Genomic DNA, 18366 nt, shown 5'->3' on the forward strand with positions numbered 1-18366 from the left:
TCCCTCACTGTGATGCCTTTCTTCTTCCCACTGTGATGCCTTTCTCCTCTCCCCACTGTGATGCCTTCTCCTGTCCTCACTGTGATGCCTTCTTCCTCCTCCCCATCAGGACTCAACATCATGGCAGAACGCCTTGTCCCAGAGCGAACTGACTACCCTTTAAACTGCTGGAGTATTTCAATGGATTCAGAGTCTCAAAGGTTGGACTTATAATATTATATATAATAAAGGACTTTATAATTATCATGTAGATCCCCTGACCTATGGTACAAAAACCTACTGGAAATATTTACAACGTAATGTACAGATATGTAGTTTAGATCTGACAAAATGACATTATGTAAACACCAAAAAGATGCTGTCAGACTGCAAGAGTCCCTCTGACCCCCTTACCCTGACTGTTGCCCTCCTATCAGGTTATCTTCAGCCTGTAGATAGGCTGTTTGACCTCTGCTGTTGTCCCAGAAGCTCTGTCTGCGGAGCTGTGGCCCAGAGCTGGGTGCCAGCGTGGACGGGGATTGGAAACGCCTCTGGACGTACTGGTGGGAGTTGACATCCTGAGGTGGGAGCAGATAGACGGGACAGGTGAACCCGCTACCACTAACACAGACACGCATACATAACATTCACACTATACAATCACATTTAATCAATCAATCAAATGTATTTATATAGCCCTTGTACATCAGCTGAGATCTCAAAGTGTTGCACAGAAACCCAGCCTAAACCACCAACAGCAAGCAATGCAGGAACCTGGGAAGAAACCCAGAGAGGAGCCATGCTCTGCTCTGCTGGGGGAGATTATAACAGAACATGGCCAAGATGATCAAATGTTCATAAATGAGGCCATTAACCTGTCTAGGACTGGGGTTCCGCTATTGCAAACAGCCAGTGAAAGTGCAGGGCGCTAAATTCAAAACAACAAAATCTCATAATTAAAATTCTCACATACAAGTATTTTTACACCATTTTAAAGATAAATGTCTGTGTTAATCCACCACAGTGTCTGATATCAAAAGGATTTACAGCGAAAGCACCACAAACGATTATGTTAGGTCACCACCAAGCCACAGAAAAAACACAGCCATTTTTCCAGCCAAAGAGAGGAGTCACAAAAGCAGAAAAGAGATAAAATGAATCACTAACCTTGATGATCTTCATCAGATGACACTCATAGGACTTCATGTTACACAATACATGTATGTTTTGTTTGTTAAAATTCTGAGTTTACATTGACAGCTACATTCATTAGTTCTAAACATGCGGTGATATTGCAGAGAGCCACATCAATTTACAGAAATACTCATAATAAATATTGATAAAGATACGACTATTATACATGGAACTTTAGATACACTTCTCCTTAATGCAAACCGCTGTGTCAGATTTCAAAAACTTTGAGAAAGCAAACCATGCAATAATCTGAGTACAGCCTTTAGACAACAAAGCAGCCATAAAGATACCCTCCATATTGGATAGTCAACATTACTCAGAAATAGCATTTTTAAATATTCACTTATCTTTGATGATCTTCATCAGAATGTCCCAGGAATCCCAGTTCCACCATAAATGTTTGATTTTGTTCAATAATGTCCATCAGTTATGTCTAAATATCTTATTTTGTTAATTTGGCAAACAAATCCAAAAGTGCGTTCAGGTCACGCTGAACATCGATCAAAGTTCAAAAGGTTCGTTACAGCCCGTAGAAACATGCCAAACTAAGTATGAATCAATCTTTAGATGTTTTAACATAAAACTTAATTCATGTTCCAACGGACAATACCTTTGTCTGTACAAATGAAGTGGAACGTAGCTACCTTCCACGTGAGCGCCAAACCGGGGCTGTGGCACTCTGCCAGACGCCACCAACAGTCCTTCTACCCTGAGACAAGGCTGAGTATAGCCCCACACACCACTAGAGGGATAGCAAACAGTCCAACCTACTACCCTGAGACAAGGCTGAGTATAGCCCCACACATTCACTAGAGAGGATATCAACAGTCCAACCTACTACCCTGAGACAAGGCTGAGTATTTTACACCACTAGATGGATATCAACAGTCCAACCTACTCACCCTGAGACAAGGCTGAGTATAGCCCCACACCACTAGAGGGATATCAACAGTCCAACCTACTACCCTGAGACAAGGCTGAGATAGCCCCACACCACTAGAGGGATATCAACAGTCCAACCTACTACCCTGAGACAAGGCTGAGTATAGCCCCCCACACCACTAGAGGGATAGCAACAGTCCAACCTACAACCCTGAGACAAGGCTGAGTATAGCCCCACACTAGAGGGATATCAGCAGTCCAACCTACTACCCTGAGACAAGGCTGAGTATAGCCCCCACACACTAGAGGGATAGGCAACAGTCCAACCTACTAACCTGAGACAAGCTGAGTATAGCCCACGGAGATCTCCACCGCACAAACCCGAGGGGGCGCAAAACTAAATTGGAGAGATAGGTAGCAGCGAGCCCATGTAATGCTTTGTAGGTTGGCTGTGGAAGTCAGCCCCTAGCCTTAACAGGAAGTCAGTGTAGAGAGGCTAGCATTAGAGTAATATGATCAAATTTTGGGGTTCAAGTCAAGATTCTAGCAGCCGTGTTTAGCACTAACTGAAGTGTGTTAGTACTTTATCCGGGTAGCCGGAGAGTAGACATTGCAGTAGTCTGATCTAGAAGTGACAAAAAAGCATGGATTAGTTTTTCTGCATCATTACACACATGTACACATGGATTTTTGTATTGTAAATATGTGGTTGTAGAGTAGTGACCTGAGGGCACACAGCAATTGTTGTGAATTCTGTTGTAGAATGTGTCTCATGTTTTAATTGTGTTTTTAGAACTGCCTTAATTTTGGTAGCTGCTGCCTTGGAGACTATTGGGGGTCCATAATAAACCCCAGGAAGAGTAGCTGCTGCCTTGGCAGGAACACATGGGGATCCATAATAAACCCCAGGAAGAGTAGCTGCTGCCTTGGCAGGAACTAATGGGGATCCATAATAAACCCCAGGAAGAGTAGCTCCTGCCTTGGCAGGAACTAATGGAGGTCCATAATAAACCCCAGGAAGAGTAGCTGCTGCCTTGGCAGGAACAAATGGGGATCCATAATAAACCGCAGGAAGAGTAGCTCCTGCCTTGGCAGGAACTAATGGAGGTCCATAATAAACCCCAGGAAGAGTAGCTGCTGCCTTGTCAGGAACTATTGGGGATCCATAATAAACCCCAGGAAGAGTAGCTGCTGCCTTGGCAGGAACAAATGGGGATCCATAATAAACCCCAGGAAGAGTAGCGTCTGCCTTGGCAGGAACAAATGGGGATCCATAATAAATCCCAGGAAGAGTATCTGCTGCCTTGACCTTAGATAGGCAGGGCTGGATGGATATACTGTAGCTTTGTAACAGTTTGGGTCCAGGGTGTCTCCCCTTTGAAGAGGGGGATGACCGCTGCAGCTTACCAATCCTTGGGGATCTCAGACGATACGAAAGAGAGGTTGAACAGGCTGGTAATAGGGGTTACGACAATGGCGGCGGATAGTTTCAGAAATAGAGGTCCAGATTGTCAAGCCCAGCTGATTCGTGTGGGTCCAGGTTTTGCAGCTCTTTCAGAACATCTGCTGTCTGGATTTGGGTAAAGGTTCTTGTGTTACAGCAGTACTGTTCTCTTGGTTCTTGTGTTACAGCAGTACTGTTCACCTGGTTCTAGAGTGTTACAACAGTACTGTTCACCTGGTTCTAGAGTGTTACAGCAGTACTGTTCTCTTGGTTCTTGTGTTACAGCAGTACTGTTCACCTGGTTCTAGAGTGTTACATCAGTACTGTTCTCTTGGTTCTTGTGTTACAGCAGTACTGTTCACCTGGTTCTTGTGTTACAGCACTGCTGTTCTTTTGGTTCTACTTTTACAGCAGTACATTCTAATTCTAGCTTGTTTTAGCACTTATGTTCTCTTGGTTATAGTTTGCCACAGTACTGTTTCTGCTGATTCTAGGTGTTACTGCAGTAATGTACTGTTATTTTACAGTTATTGTGTTACAGCAGTTCTGTTCTCTTGGTTCTAATGTTCCCAGAAGTTATATTCTCTTGGATTCTAGTGCTACAGCAGTATTGTACTGTTATCTGGTTTATTGCACAACAGTACTTTTCACTTTGGTTTTCGAATCATAATATTACCTGTTCTCTTGGTTTTATCTTGTTTCAGCAGTAATGTGCTGTTGTTTTGAATTTGTGTGTTGCAACTTAGAACTCAGTCTCTGAATTTCAGTGTTACACAGTACTGTTCTTAGTTCTGCTTGCAGTTCTCTTAGTTCTCTTTGTTTCTAGGTTCTAGTGTTACAGCATTGCAGTTATCTTGTTCTATTTGCAGTCTCTGATTCTCTTAAGTTTCTTAGTGTTACAGCAGTACTGTTCTCTTGGTTCTAGTGTTACAGCAGTACTGTTCTATTTGTTCTAGTGTTACAGCAGTACTGTTCTCTTGGTTCTAGATTATTACAGCAGATAATGTTCTATTTGTTCTAGTGTTACAGCAGTACAGTTCTCTTGGTTCTTGCAGTAATGTTTTCTTGGTTCTAGTGTTCTTGTTTCTGGTTTTGTTACAGCAGTAATTGTTCTCTTTGTTCTAGTGTTACAGCAGTACACAGTTCTCCTTGGTTTTCTGGTGTTGCAGCAGTACCCAGTTCTATTGGTTCTTACGTGTTACAGCATTAATGTTCTCTTGGTTCTAGTGTTACATGTAATATTCTCTTAGTTAGTGTTGCAGCAGTACAGTTCTCCTTTTGGTTCTAGTATTGCAGCAGTACAATTCTATTAGTTCTAGTGTTTTGTAGTACTCAGTTCTCTTGGTTCTTGCGTGTTACAGCAGTACAGTTATCTTGGTTCTAGTGTTACAGCAGTACAGTTCTCTTGGTTCTAGTGTTACAGCAGTACAGTTCTCTTGGTTCTAGTGTTACAGCAGTACAGTTCTCTTGGTTCTTGCGTGTTACAGCAGTAATGTTCTCTTGGTTCTAGTGTTACAGCAGTACAGTTCTCTTGGTTCTTGCGTGTTACAGCAGTAATGTTCTCTTGGTTCTAGTGTTACAGAAGTACAGTTCTCTTGGTTTAACATTACAGCAGTAATGTACAGTTCTCTTGGTTCTAGTGTTACAGCAGTACAGTTGTCCTGGTTCTAGACTGTTACAGCAGTACAGATGTCCTGGTTCTAGACTGTTACAGCAGTACAGTTGTCCTGGTTCTAGACTGTTATAGCAATACAGATGTCCTGGTTCTAGACTGTTACAGCAGTACAGTTGTCCTGGTTCTAGACTGTTATAGCAGTACAGATGTCCTGGTTCTAGACTGTTACAGCAGTACAGTTGTCCTGGTTCTAGACTGTTATAGCAGTACAGATGTCCTGGTTCTAGACTGTTACAGCAGTACAGTTCTCATGGTTCTAGTTTTACAGCACTACTGTACTCTTTGTACTCTCTGAAGTATTTTCGTCTTTGTTCTAGTGTTACAGCAGTACTGTTCTATTTGTTCTAGATTATTACAGCAGTTCTGTTCTCTTAGTTCTTGCTTGTTTCTCTTTTGTTTCTAGCGTGTTAAAGCAGTACTGTTCTCATGGTTCCATCGTGTTACAGTAGTACTTTTCTCTTGGTTCTAAAAAATAAATAGTTACTTCACTTTTGGTTATTTTGTGTTCCTGTTCTCTTGGTTCTCTTGGTTCAGTACTTTTGTCTTGGTTCTACTGTTACAGCAGTACTGTTCTTTTAGTTCTAGCATGTTACAGCAGTAACGTTATCTTGGTTCTAGCATGTAACAGCAGTACTGTTCTCTTGGTTCTTGCATGTTACAGTAGTACTGTTCTCTTGATTCTAGCTTGTTACAGCAGTACTGCTATCTTGGTTATAGTTACCACAGTACTGTTCTCTTGGTTCTAGAGTGTTAGTGCAGTAATGTACTGTTATTTTGGTTATTGTGTTACAGCATTACAGTTATTTTGGTTCTAGCATGTTACAGCAGTACTGTTCTCATGGTTCCACAGTACTGTTCTCATGGTTCTTACAGTACTATTCTAGTGTATAAAAGCAGTAGTGTTCTCTTGGTTCTAGGGTGTTACAGCAGTACTGTTGTCTTGGTTCTAGATTATTACAGCAGTACTGTTCTTTTATTTCTAGCATATTACAGAAGTAATGGTCTCTTGGTTCTAGATCATTACATCAGTAATGTTCTCTTGGATCTAGGTCATTACAGCAGTAATGTTCTCTTGGTTCTAGAGTGTTACAACAGTAGTGTTCTTTTAGTTTTATTATTATTATTTTAATTATACCTTTATTTTACTAGGCAAGTCAGTTAAGAACAAATTCTTATTTTCAATGACGGCCTAGGAACAGTGGGTTAACTGCCTGTTCAGGGGCAGAACGACAGATTTGTACCTTGTCAGCTCGGGGATTCGAACTTGCAACCTTTCGGTTACTAGTCCAACGCTCTAACCACTAGGCTACCCTGCCGCCCGTTCTAGCATGTTACAGCAGTAATGTTCTCTTGGTTCTAGAGTGTTACAGCAGTAATGTTCTCTTGGTTCTAGAGTGTTCCAGCAGTAATGTTATCTTGGTTCTAGAGTGTTACAGCAGTAATGTTCTCTTGGTTCTAGAGTGTTACAGCAGTAATGTTCTCTTGGTTCTAGAGTGTTACAGCAGTAATGTTCTCTTGGTTCTAGAGTGTTACAGCAGTAATGTTCTCTTGGTTCTAGAGTGTTACAGCAGTAATGTTCTCTTGGTTCTAGAGTGTTACAGCAGTAATGTTCTCTTGGTTCTAGAGTGTTCCAGCAGTAATGTTCTCTTGGTTCTAGAGTGTTCCAGCAGTAATGTTCTCTTGGTTCTAGAGTGTTACAGCAGTAATGTTCTCTTGGTTCTAGAGTGTTCCAGCAGTAACGTTATCTTAGTTCAGTATGTTATAGCAGTAATGTTTTTACTTTTGTCTTGGCTCTAGCCTGTTACAGCAGTACTGATGTGGCCAACCTCTACCTGGCCAAGGGCAGCGCCAAGTCTCTTCATGACATGATCATCTACCAATCACAGACCATCTACCCTCTGTGGAACAACATGGTGCACGCTGTCAGGTGGCTAAACGACAATACAACACCAGATGCTGAATGAAGATGTACTCCCAACTGAATACTAACGTCATGTTCATCTACCTCACATAAACCGTTACATTGCATCAGTTTATCAGGGTTATGTTATAAGAGAAGAATCTACCTCACATAAACCGTTACATTGCATCAGTTTATCAGGGTTATGTGTTCATATGCTTCTCAGCTGACGGTCATTGTGTTTGATGTTTTACAGAGAAGGGAAGAACCAAAATGAAAAAACATTTGGCATCTCACCTGAAGACATCTTCCAAACCATCTACAGGTAGGTGGACTGTATCATCTTTATCAAGGAAGTAGAGGAATTATATAACTTCAAATATATCCTAGTGTGGGTTAGGTTGGGTTAGAGTTAGTATGGGTTAGGGTTATCAAATCAAATGACATTTTATTTGTCACATAAACATGGTTAGCAGATGTTAATGCGAGTGTAGCGAAATGCTTGTGCTGGAGGCGTGCATGGCCACGCGGGTGAACAGGGAGTACAGGAGAGGGTTGAGAACGCACCCTTGTGGGGCCCCAGTGTTGAGGATCAGCGGGGTGGAGATGTTGTTTTCTACCCTCACCACCTGGGGGCGGCCTGTCAGGAAGACCAGGACCCAGTTACACAGGGCGGGGTCGAGACCCAGGGTCTCGTGCTTGATGACGAGTTTGGAGGGTACTATGGTGTTAAATGCTGAGCTGTAGTCGATGAACAGCATTCGTACATAGGTATTCCTCTTGTCCAGGTGGGTTAGGGCAGTGTGATTTTATTGCGTCATCTGTGGACCTATTGGGGCGGTAAGCAAATTGGAGTGGGTTTAGGGTGTCAGGTAGGGTGGAGGTGATATGGTCCTTGACTAGTCTCTCAAAGCACTTCATGATGACAGAAGTGAGTGCTACAGGGCGATAGTCATTTAGCTCAGTTACCTTCACTTTCTTGGGAACAGGAACAATGGTGGCCCTCTTGAAGCATGTGGGAACAGCAGACTGGGATAAGGATTGATTGAATATGTCCGTAAACACACCAGCCAGATGGTCATGCTCTGAGGATGCGGCTGGGGATGCAGTCTGGGCCGGCAGCCCTATGAGGATTAACACGTTTAAATGTTTTACTCACGTTGACTGCAGTGAAGGAGAGCCCGCAGGTTTTGGTAGCGGGCCGTGTCAGCGGCACTGTATTGTCCTCAAAGCGAGCAAAGAAGTTGTTCAGTTTGTCTGGGAGCAAGACATAGTGGTTTCCGGTCACCTTGCCCTGACTAAAAGCAGTGGTTCACGCTTTCAGTTTTGCGCGAATGCTGCCATCAATCCACAGTTTCTGGTTGTGGAATGTTTTAATAGACGCTGTGGGTACAACATCACCGATGCACTTGCTAATAAACTCGCTCACCGAATCAGCGTATTCATCAATGTTATTGTTCGACGCTATGCGGAACATATCCCAGTCCACGTGTTTGACGCAATCTTGAGGCGTGGAATCCGATTGGTAGGACCATTGTTGAACAGACCAGAGCACGGGCGCTTTCTGGTTTTTGAGTCGTGGTCAGATTTCCCGAAAGGAGGCGGGGAGGGCTTTATATGCATCGCAGAACTTATAATAACAATGATCCAGGATTTTGCCAGCCCGGGTCGCGCATTCGATATGCTCATCAAATTTAGGGAGCCTTGTTTTCAGAATAGCCTTGTTAAAATCCCCAGCTACAATGAATGCAGCCTCAGGATGTGTGGTTTCCAGTTTACATAGAGTCAAATGAAGTTCTTTCAGGGCCGTCGATGTGTCTGCTTGGGGGGATGTACACAACTGTGATTATGGTCGAAGAGAATTCTCTTGGTTAACAATTTACCTCGAGGGATTTGGGGTTGGGTTTAGGGTTAACAATTTGACTTGAGGGGTTTGGGGTTGGGCTTAGGGTTAACAATTTACCTTGAGGGTTTAGTGTTTTTATCTGAGGGTTCTGTGCTCTGAAAGTCTCCCTCACTGCCAGTTCATTCTGTGTTACAGATAGAAGGAGATTAAACATTTATTCACTTCACTGGACATAAACATACGCACATAATACAATAGAATATTATGAATTCAGTTTTCCCCCTCAATAAATAATTGAATAGTTTGCATTAACTATAATTACATTTGGAAACATGTATTATATATTGCAACAGGTTCTTTTGAGAATGCAAGTATAGACAGTATCTATATAGATCTATAGTAGATTATCATTATAGTTCCAGACAGGGCCTCAGTCAGAGACAGTGTATATATAGATCTATAGTAGATTATGGTTCCAGACAGGGCCTCAGTCAGAGACAGTGTATATATAGATCTATAGTAGATTATCATTATGGTTTCAGACATAACACACAATGGAAGCTTTAGCTGTAGTCCAGACCACTGGTCCTCCTGGTAGTTTAACTACAATGTTAGCTGTAGTCCAGACCACTGGTCCTCCTGGTAGTTTAACTACAATGTTAGCTGTAGGCCAGAACACTGGTCCTCCTGGTAGTTTAACTACAATGTTAGCTGTAGTCCAGACCACTGGTCCTCCTGGTAGTTTAACTACAATGTTAGCTGTAGTCCAGACCACTGGTCCTCCTGGTAGTTTAACTACAATGTTAGCTGTAGGCCAGAACACTGGTTCTCCTGGTAGTTTAACTACAATGTTAGCTGTAGGCCAGAACACTGGTCCTCCTGGTAGTTTAACTACAATGTTAGCTGTAGGCCAGAACACTGGTCCTCCTGGTAGTTTAACTACAATGTTAGCTGTAGGCCAGAACACTGGTCCTCCTGGTAGTTTAACTACAATGTTAGCTGTAGGCCAGAACACTGGTCCTCCTGGTAGTTTAACTACAATGTTAGCTGTAGGCCAGAACACTGGTCCTCCTGGTAGTTTAACTACAATGTTAGCTGTAGGCCAGAACACTGGTCCTCCTGGTAGTTTAACTACAATGTTAGCTGGAGGCCAGAACACTGGTCCTCCTGGTAGTTTAACTACAATGTTAGCTGTAGGCCAGAACACTGGTCCTCCTGGTAGTTTAACTACAATGTTAGCTGTAGGTCAGAACACTGGTCCTCCTGGTAGTTTAAACATTCAGGAGCCTTACTGCTACTAGGACAAAGGATTGTTTGGCCTATTTCTATTGTCCCCCGGTACCCTGTAATGTCACCCTGAGGGGAGCAGCTCAAACCCCTGGTAAAGAGGATATTCTTGCAGTCCATCAGTACCTTGTGGGGTTTTGTGAAGGCAGCTGTCTACTGTTTCAGGTCAGAGGAGGAGATGCTGAAGTTTATGGGTCTGATGAACTCAACATGGATCCTGGATGGACCGGACATCGTCACAGCCTTCAACCTCTCCTGCTTTAAGGCCATGGTGGACCTTGGAGGTAGGTGACCCTAAACCTGACCCTGAACCTAGACCTGAACCTGAACCTAGCCATGAACCTAACCCTAACCCCATAACCCTAACCCTAACCCTAACACTAACCCAAACCCTAACCCCATAACCCTGACCCTAACCCTGACCCTAACCCTAACCCCATAACCCAAACCCTAACCCATAACCCTAACCTAACCCCATAACCCAAACCCTGACTCTAACCCCATAACCCTAACCCTCACCCTAACACTAACCCAAACCCTAACCTCATAACCCTATCCCTAACCCCATAACCCTAACCCAAACCCTGACCCTAACCCCATAACCCTCACCCAAACCCTAACCCCATAACCCAAACCCTAACCCCATAACACTAACCCCATAACCCTGACCCTAACCCACCTGACCCTAACCCTGAACCTAACCCTGACCATAACCCTGAACCTAACCCTAACCCCATAATCCTAACCCTAACCCCATAACCCTGACACTTACCCTAACCCTGAACCTAACCCTGAACCTGACCCTAATCCTGAACCTAACCCTGAACCTAACCCTAACCCCATAACCCTAACCCTAACCCACCTGACCCTGAACCTAACCCCATAACCCTAACACCCTAACCCTGAACCTGACCCTGAACCTAACCCTGACCCCAACCCTAACCTTGACCACAACCCTGACCCTAACCCTGACCCTAACCCCATGACCCTAACCCCATGACCCTAAACCTAACCCCATAACCCTAACCCTGACCCTAACCCCATAACCCTGACCCTAACCCCCTAACCATGAACCTGACCCCTAACCTGACCCTGAACCTAACCCTGACCCCAACACCGACCCCAACCCTAACCCTGACCCTGAACCTAACCCTGACCCCAACACCGACCCCAACCCTGACTCTAACCCTAACCCCATAACCCTAACCCTCACCCTAACACTAACCCAAACCCTAACCCTAACCCTAACCCCATAACCCTAACCCTCACCCTCACCCTAACACAAACCCTAACCCTAACCCCATAACCCTAACCCTGACCCTAACCCTAACCCCATAACCCTCACCCTAACCCAAACCCTAACCCCATCCCAAACCCTAACCCCATAACCCAAACCCTAACCCCATAACCCTAACCCCATAACCCTGACCCTAACCCACCTGACCCTAACCCTGAACCTAACCCTGACCATAACCCTGAACCTAACCCTAACCCCATAATCCTAACCCTAACCCCATAACCCTAACCCCATAACCCTAACCCACCTAACCCTGACCCTAACCCTGAACCTAACCAACCTAACCCTGACCCTAACCCTGAACCTAACCCTGAACCTGACCCTAACCCCTGACCCCCAATCATGAACCCAACCATGAACCCAACCCTGAACCTAACCCTAACCCCATAACCCTAACCCTAACCCTAACCCACCTTGACCCTGAACCTAACCCCACAACTCTAACACCACAACCCCAACCCCTGACCTGATCCTTGAACCCAACTCCTGACCCCAACCCTAACCCTGACCACAACCCCGACCCCAATCCCATGACCCTGGGTCCTAACCCTAACCTCTGTGAACCCAACCCCAACCCTAACCCACCTGACCCTGGAATCCTAACTCCTGCTAACCCCAACTCCCAACACCCTAACCCTGAACCTGAACTCAACCCTGACCCCAACCCTAACCCTGGACCCTAACCCCAACCCTGACCCTAACCCCATGACCCTAACCCAAGGACCCTAACCCCATGACCCTAACCCCACATGACCCCAACCCCATGACCCTAAACCTAAACTCTAGCTAACCCTAACCCTGACCCCAACCCTGCCACCCCAACCCCATAACCCTGACCCTAACCCCAACCATGAACCTGACCCTAACCTGACCACCTGAACCCAACCCCAACACCAGCCCAACCCTAACCCTGAACCTAACCCTGACCCCAACCCCAACCCTGGCTAACCCCAACCCCATAACCCTAACCCCACCCTAACACTAACTCCTAACCCCATAACCCCTAACCTCACCCTCACCCCCTAACACTAACCTGTAAACCCTAACCCTAACCCTAACCCCATAACCCTAACCCAAACCCAGACCCAGACCCTAACCCCATAACCTCACCCTAACACTAACCCAAACCCTAACCCCATAACCCAACCCTAACCCATAACCCTAACCCCATACCCTAACCCCAACCTGACCTAACCCACCTGACCCCAACCTGAACCTAACCTGACCATAACCCTGACCATAACCCTGAACCTAACCCTAACCCCATAATCTAACCCCAACCCCATAACCCTAACCCACCTAACCCCTGACCCTAACCCTGAACCTAACCAACCTAACCCTGACCCTAACCCTGAACCTAACCCTGAACCTGACCCTAACCCTGACCCTAATCAAGAACCTAACCATGGCCTAACCCTGAACCTAACCTAACCCCATAACCCTAACCCTAACCCACCTGACCTGAACCTAACCCATAACCCTAACACCATAACCTAACCTGACCTAGACCCACACCCACAGTTACAACCCTGACCCTAACCCCATAACCCTAACCCCATAACCCTGACCTAACCCCATAACCCTAACCCCATAACCCGACCCTAACCTGAACCTAACCCTGACCCTAACCCTGACCCTAACCCTGACCTAACCCTGACCCTAACCTAACCCCATAACCCTAACCCCATAACCCTAACCCACCTGACCCTGAACCTAACCTGACCCTAACCCCTGACCTAACCCTGACCCTAACCCTGACCCTGAACTAACCCTGACCCTGACCCTAACCCTGACCCTAACCCTGACCCTAACCCTGACCTTGACCCTGACCCTAACCCTGAACCTGTCCCTGACCCTAACCCTGACCCAACCTTGACCCTGACCCCAACCCTGACCCTAACCCTAAACCTGACCTTGAACCTGAACCTGACCCTAATCCCAACCCTAACCTGACCCTAAACCTGACCTTGAACCTAACCCCAACCCTAACCCTGACCCTGAACCTGACCCTAACCCCAACCATAACCCTAACCTAACCTGAACCTGACCCCAACCCTGAACCTGACCCCTAACCCTGAACCTAACCCTGAACCTGAACCTAACCCCAACAACAACCCCAACCCTAACCCTGACCCTTGGTGGAAGGTAAATTGATTATTTTCCATTTATAAGTAAGGTTATTATAATCTAAGTTTTTATGCAGCACTCACAAAAAAACAAAATTACATAATTTAAAAAACATAATGATAGTAATATGTTTTACCTATTAGTTGTCATGGATATTCAGTTGTCATACTGATATTGCGTTGTGGTGGTGATAATGTGTTGTGGTGATATTGTGTGGTGGTGATATTGTGCGGTGGTGGTGATATTGTGTGGTGGTGGTGGTGGTGATATTGTGTGGTGGTGGTGATATTGTGTGGTGGTGGTGATATTGTGTGGTGGTGGTGATATTGTGTGGTGGTGGTGATATGTGTGGTGGTGTGATATTGTGTGGTGGTGGTGATATTTGTGTGGTGGTGGTGATATTGTGTGGTGGTGGTGATATTGTGTGGTTGTGGTGATATGGTGTTGGTGTTGGTGATATTGTGTGGTGGTGGTGATATTGTGCGGTGGTGGTGATATTGTGCGGTGTTGGTGATGTGTGCGGTGTTGGTGATATTGTGTGGTGTTGTGATATTGTGTGGTGGTGGTGATATTGTGTGGTGGTGGTGATGTGTGTGGTGGTGGTGTGTGTGTGCGGTGGTGGTGATAATGTGCGGTGTTGGTGATGTGTGGTGGTGGTGGTGGTGATGTGTGTGGTGGTGGTGATATTGTGTGGTGGTGGTGATATTGTGCGGTGGTGGTGATATTGTGCGGTGTTGGTGATATTGTGTGGTGGTGGTGATGTGTGGTGGTGGTGATATTATGTGGTGGTGGTGATGTATGTGGTGGTGGTGATATTATGTGGTGATATTGTGCGGTGGTGGTGATATTGTGCGGTGTTGGTGATATTGTGTGGTGGTGGTGATATTGTGTGGTGGTGGTGATATTATGTGGTGGTGGTGATATTATGTGGTGGTGGTGATATTATGTGGTGGTGGTGATATTGTGTGGTGGTGGTGGTGGTGATATTGTGTGGTGGTGGTGATATTGTGTGGTGGTGGTGATATTGTGCGGTGGTGGTGATATTGTGCGGTGGTGGTGATATTGTGTGGTGGTGGTGATATTGTGTGGTGGTGGTGATATTGTGCGGTGGTGGTGATATTGTGCGGTGTTGGTGATATTGTGTGGTGGTGGTGATATTGTGCGGTGGTGGTGATATTGTGCGGTGTTGGTGATATTGTGTGTGGTGGTGGTGGTGGTGATATTGTGTGGTGGTGGTGATATTGTGTGGTGGTGGTGATATTGTGCGGTGGTGGTGATATTGTGCGGTGTTGGTGATATTGTGTGGTGGTGGTGATATTGTGTGGTGGTGGTGATATTATGTGGTGGTGGTGATATTATGTGGTGGTGGTGATATTATGTGGTGGTGGTGATATTGTGTGGTGGTGGTGGTGGTGATATTGTGTGGTGGTGGTGATATTGTGTGGTGGTGGTGATATTGTGCGGTGGTGGTGATATTGTGCGGTGGTGGTGATATTGTGTGGTGGTGGTGATATTGATGTGGTGGTGGTGATATTGTGCGGTGGTGGTGATATTGTGTGGTGTTGGTGATATTGTGTGGTGGTGGTGATATTGTGCGGTGGTGGTGATATTGTGCGGTGTTGGTGATATTGTGTGGTGGTGGTGGTGGTGATATTGTGTGGTGGTGGTGATATTGTGTGGTGGTGGTGATATTGTGCGGTGGTGGTGATATTGTGCGGTGTTGGTGATATTGTGTGGTGGTGGTGATATTGTGTGGTGGTGGTGATATTGTGTGGTGGTGGTGATATTGTGCGGTGTTGGTGATATTGTGTGGTGGTGGTGATATTGTGTGGTGGTGTTGTTGGCCTGTTGCAGGTTGTTCGGGGGCTCTGGCCAGGGAGCTGTCCAAGGCCTACCCCTCCTCCTCTGTCACTGTGCTGGACCTTCCTACAGTCATCCAGACAGCCAGACAGCACTTCTCTGAACAGGATGATACCATTGTGTTTCAGGAGGGTGAGCATCGTTAACCCTCCTAACCTCAACACCTCAGATGATCAGTCTGTATAAATGAATGATGGTGTTTTGTAGGAGACTTCTTTGGTGGAGACATCCCTCCAGCTGATCTGTACATATTGGCCAGAATCCTCCATGACTGGAAGGAAGAGAAATGTGTTCAGCTGCTGAAGAAGATCCATGCATGTTGTCAACCAGGTGAGTGTTTTATGTTGTCAACCAGGTGAGTGTTTTATGTTGTCAACCAGGTGAGTGATCTATGTTGTCAACCAGGTGAGTGTTCTATGTTGTCAACCAGGTGAGTGTTTTATGTTGTCAACCAGGTGAGTGTTCTATGTTGTCAACCAGGTGAGTGTTCTATGTTGTCAACCAGGTGAGTGTTCTATGTTGTCAACCAGGTGAGTGTTCTATGTTGTCAACCAGGTGAGTGATCTATGTTGTCAACCAGGTGAGTGTTTTATGTTGTCAACCAGGTGAGTGTTTTATGTTGTCAACCAGGTGAGTGTTTTATGTTGTCAACCAGGTGAGTGTTTTATGTTGTCAACCAGGTGAGTGTTCTATGTTGTCAACCAGGTGAGTGTTTTATGTTGTCAACCAGGTGAGTGTTTTATGTTGTCAACCAGGTGAGTGTTTTATGTTGTCAACCAGGTGAGTGTTTTATGTTGTCAACCAGGTGAGTGTTTTATGTTGTCAACCAGGTGAGTGTTTTATGTTGTCAACCAGGTGAGTGTTCTATGTTGTCAACCAGGTGAGTGTTTTATGTTGTCAACCAGGTGAGTTCCATGTTCAAATAAAATAAAATTCATATCAAATTGTATTGGTCACATACACATGGTTAGCAGATGTTATTGGTCACATACACATGGTTAGCAGATGTTATTGGTCACATACACATGGTCAGCAGATGTTATTGGTCACATACACATGGTTAGCAGATGTTGTGCGAGTGTAGCGAAATGCTTGTGCTTCTAGTTCCGACAATGCAGTAATAACCAACAAGTAATCTAACTAACAATTCCAAAACTACTGTCTTATACACAGTGTAAGGGGATAAGGAATATGTACATAAGGATATATGAATGAGTGATGGTACAGAGCAGGCATACAGTAGATGGTATCGAGTACAGTATATACATATGAGATGAGTATGTAAACAAAGTAAACAAAGTGGCATAGTTAAAGTGGCTAGTGACATAAGAATGCAGTCGATGATATAGAGTACAGTATATACATATGCATATGAGATGAATAATGTAGGGTAAGTAACATTATATAAGGTAGCATTGTTTAAAGTGGCTAGTGATATATTTACATCATTTCCCATCAATTCCCATTATTAAAGTGGCTGGAGTTGGGTCAGTGTCAATGACAGTGTGTTGGCAGCAGCCACTCAATGTTAGTGGTGGCTGTTTAACAGTCTGATGGCCTTGAGATAGAAGCTGTTTTTCAGTCTCTCGGTCCCAGCTTTGATGCACCTGTACTGACCTCGCCTTCTGGATGATGGCGGGTGAACAGGCAGTGGTTAGTAGTTGATGTCCTTGATGATCTTTATGGCCTTCCCCTGTAACATCGGGTGGTGTAGGTGTCCTGGAGGCCGGTAGTTTGCCCCCGGTGATGTTTGTGCAGCCTCACTACCCTCTGGAGAGCCTTACGGTTGAGGCGGAGCAGTTGCCGTGCCACGAGCGGTGATACAGCCCGCCAGGATGCTCTGATTGTGCATCTGTAGAGTTTGTGAGTGCTTTTGGTGACAAACGAATTTGGCACAGAAGCCTCCTGAGGTTCCCGAGAGGGAAGAAGCTGCTGCGCCTTCTTCCATGACAGCTGTCAGTGTGGTGGACCAATTCAGTTTGTCTGTTGATGTGTACGCAGAGGAACTTAAAACTTGCTACCTTCTCCACTACTGATCCATTCGATGTGGATAGGGGGTGTTCCCTCTGCTGTTTCCTGAAGTCCACAATCATCTCCTTAGTTTTGTTGACATTGAGTGTGAGGTTATTTTCCTGACACCACACTCCGAGGACCCTCACCTCCTCCCTGTAGGCCGTCTCAGTCGTTGTTGGTAATCAAGCCTACCACTGTTGTGTCGTCTGCAAACTTGATGATTGAGTTGGAGGCGTGCATGGCCACCAGTCGTGGGTGAACAGGGAGTACAGGAGAGGGCTCAGAACTCACCTTGTGGGGCCCCAGTGTTGAGGATCAGCTGGGAGGAGATGTTGTTGCCTACCCTCACCACCTGTGGGCGGTCCGTCAGGAAGTCCAGGACCCAGTTGCACAGGGCGGGTTGAGGCCCAGGGTCTCCAGCTTGATGATGAACTTGGAGGGTACTATGGTGTTGAATGCTGAGCTGTAGTCAATGAACAGCATTCTCACATAGGTATTCCTCTTGTCCAGGTGGGTTAGGGCAGTGTGCAGTGTGGTTGAGATTGCATCGTCTGTGGACCTATTTGGGCAGGTATGCAAACTGGAGTGGGTCTAGGGTGTCTGGTAGGGTGGAGGTGATATGGTCTTGACTAGTCTCTCAAAGCACTTCATGATGACGGAAGTGAGTGCTACGTGGCGGATGTTTAGCTCAGTTATCTTTGCCTTCTTGTGAACAGGAACAATGGTGGCCCTCTTGAAGCATGTGGGGACAGCAGACTGGGATGAGGGATTGATTGAATATGTCCGTAAACACACCAGCCAGCTGGTCTGTGCATGCTCTGAGGACGCAGCTAGGTATGCCATCTGGGCCAGCAGCCTTGCG

At 45.6% G+C, this 18366-nt stretch overlaps 1 pseudogene; it reads left to right on the forward strand.

Annotated features, from left to right (window-relative positions):
- The first annotated feature begins 330 nt into the window (after nt 1-330).
- On the forward strand, nt 331-17312 carry LOC135574150 (acetylserotonin O-methyltransferase-like; annotated as a pseudogene).
- The last annotated feature ends 1054 nt before the right edge of the window (nt 17313-18366 follow it).

This window comes from Oncorhynchus nerka, linkage group LG12, assembly GCF_034236695.1.
Source record: "Oncorhynchus nerka isolate Pitt River linkage group LG12, Oner_Uvic_2.0, whole genome shotgun sequence".
In the NCBI taxonomy this organism is placed as follows: domain Eukaryota; kingdom Metazoa; phylum Chordata; class Actinopteri; order Salmoniformes; family Salmonidae; genus Oncorhynchus; species Oncorhynchus nerka.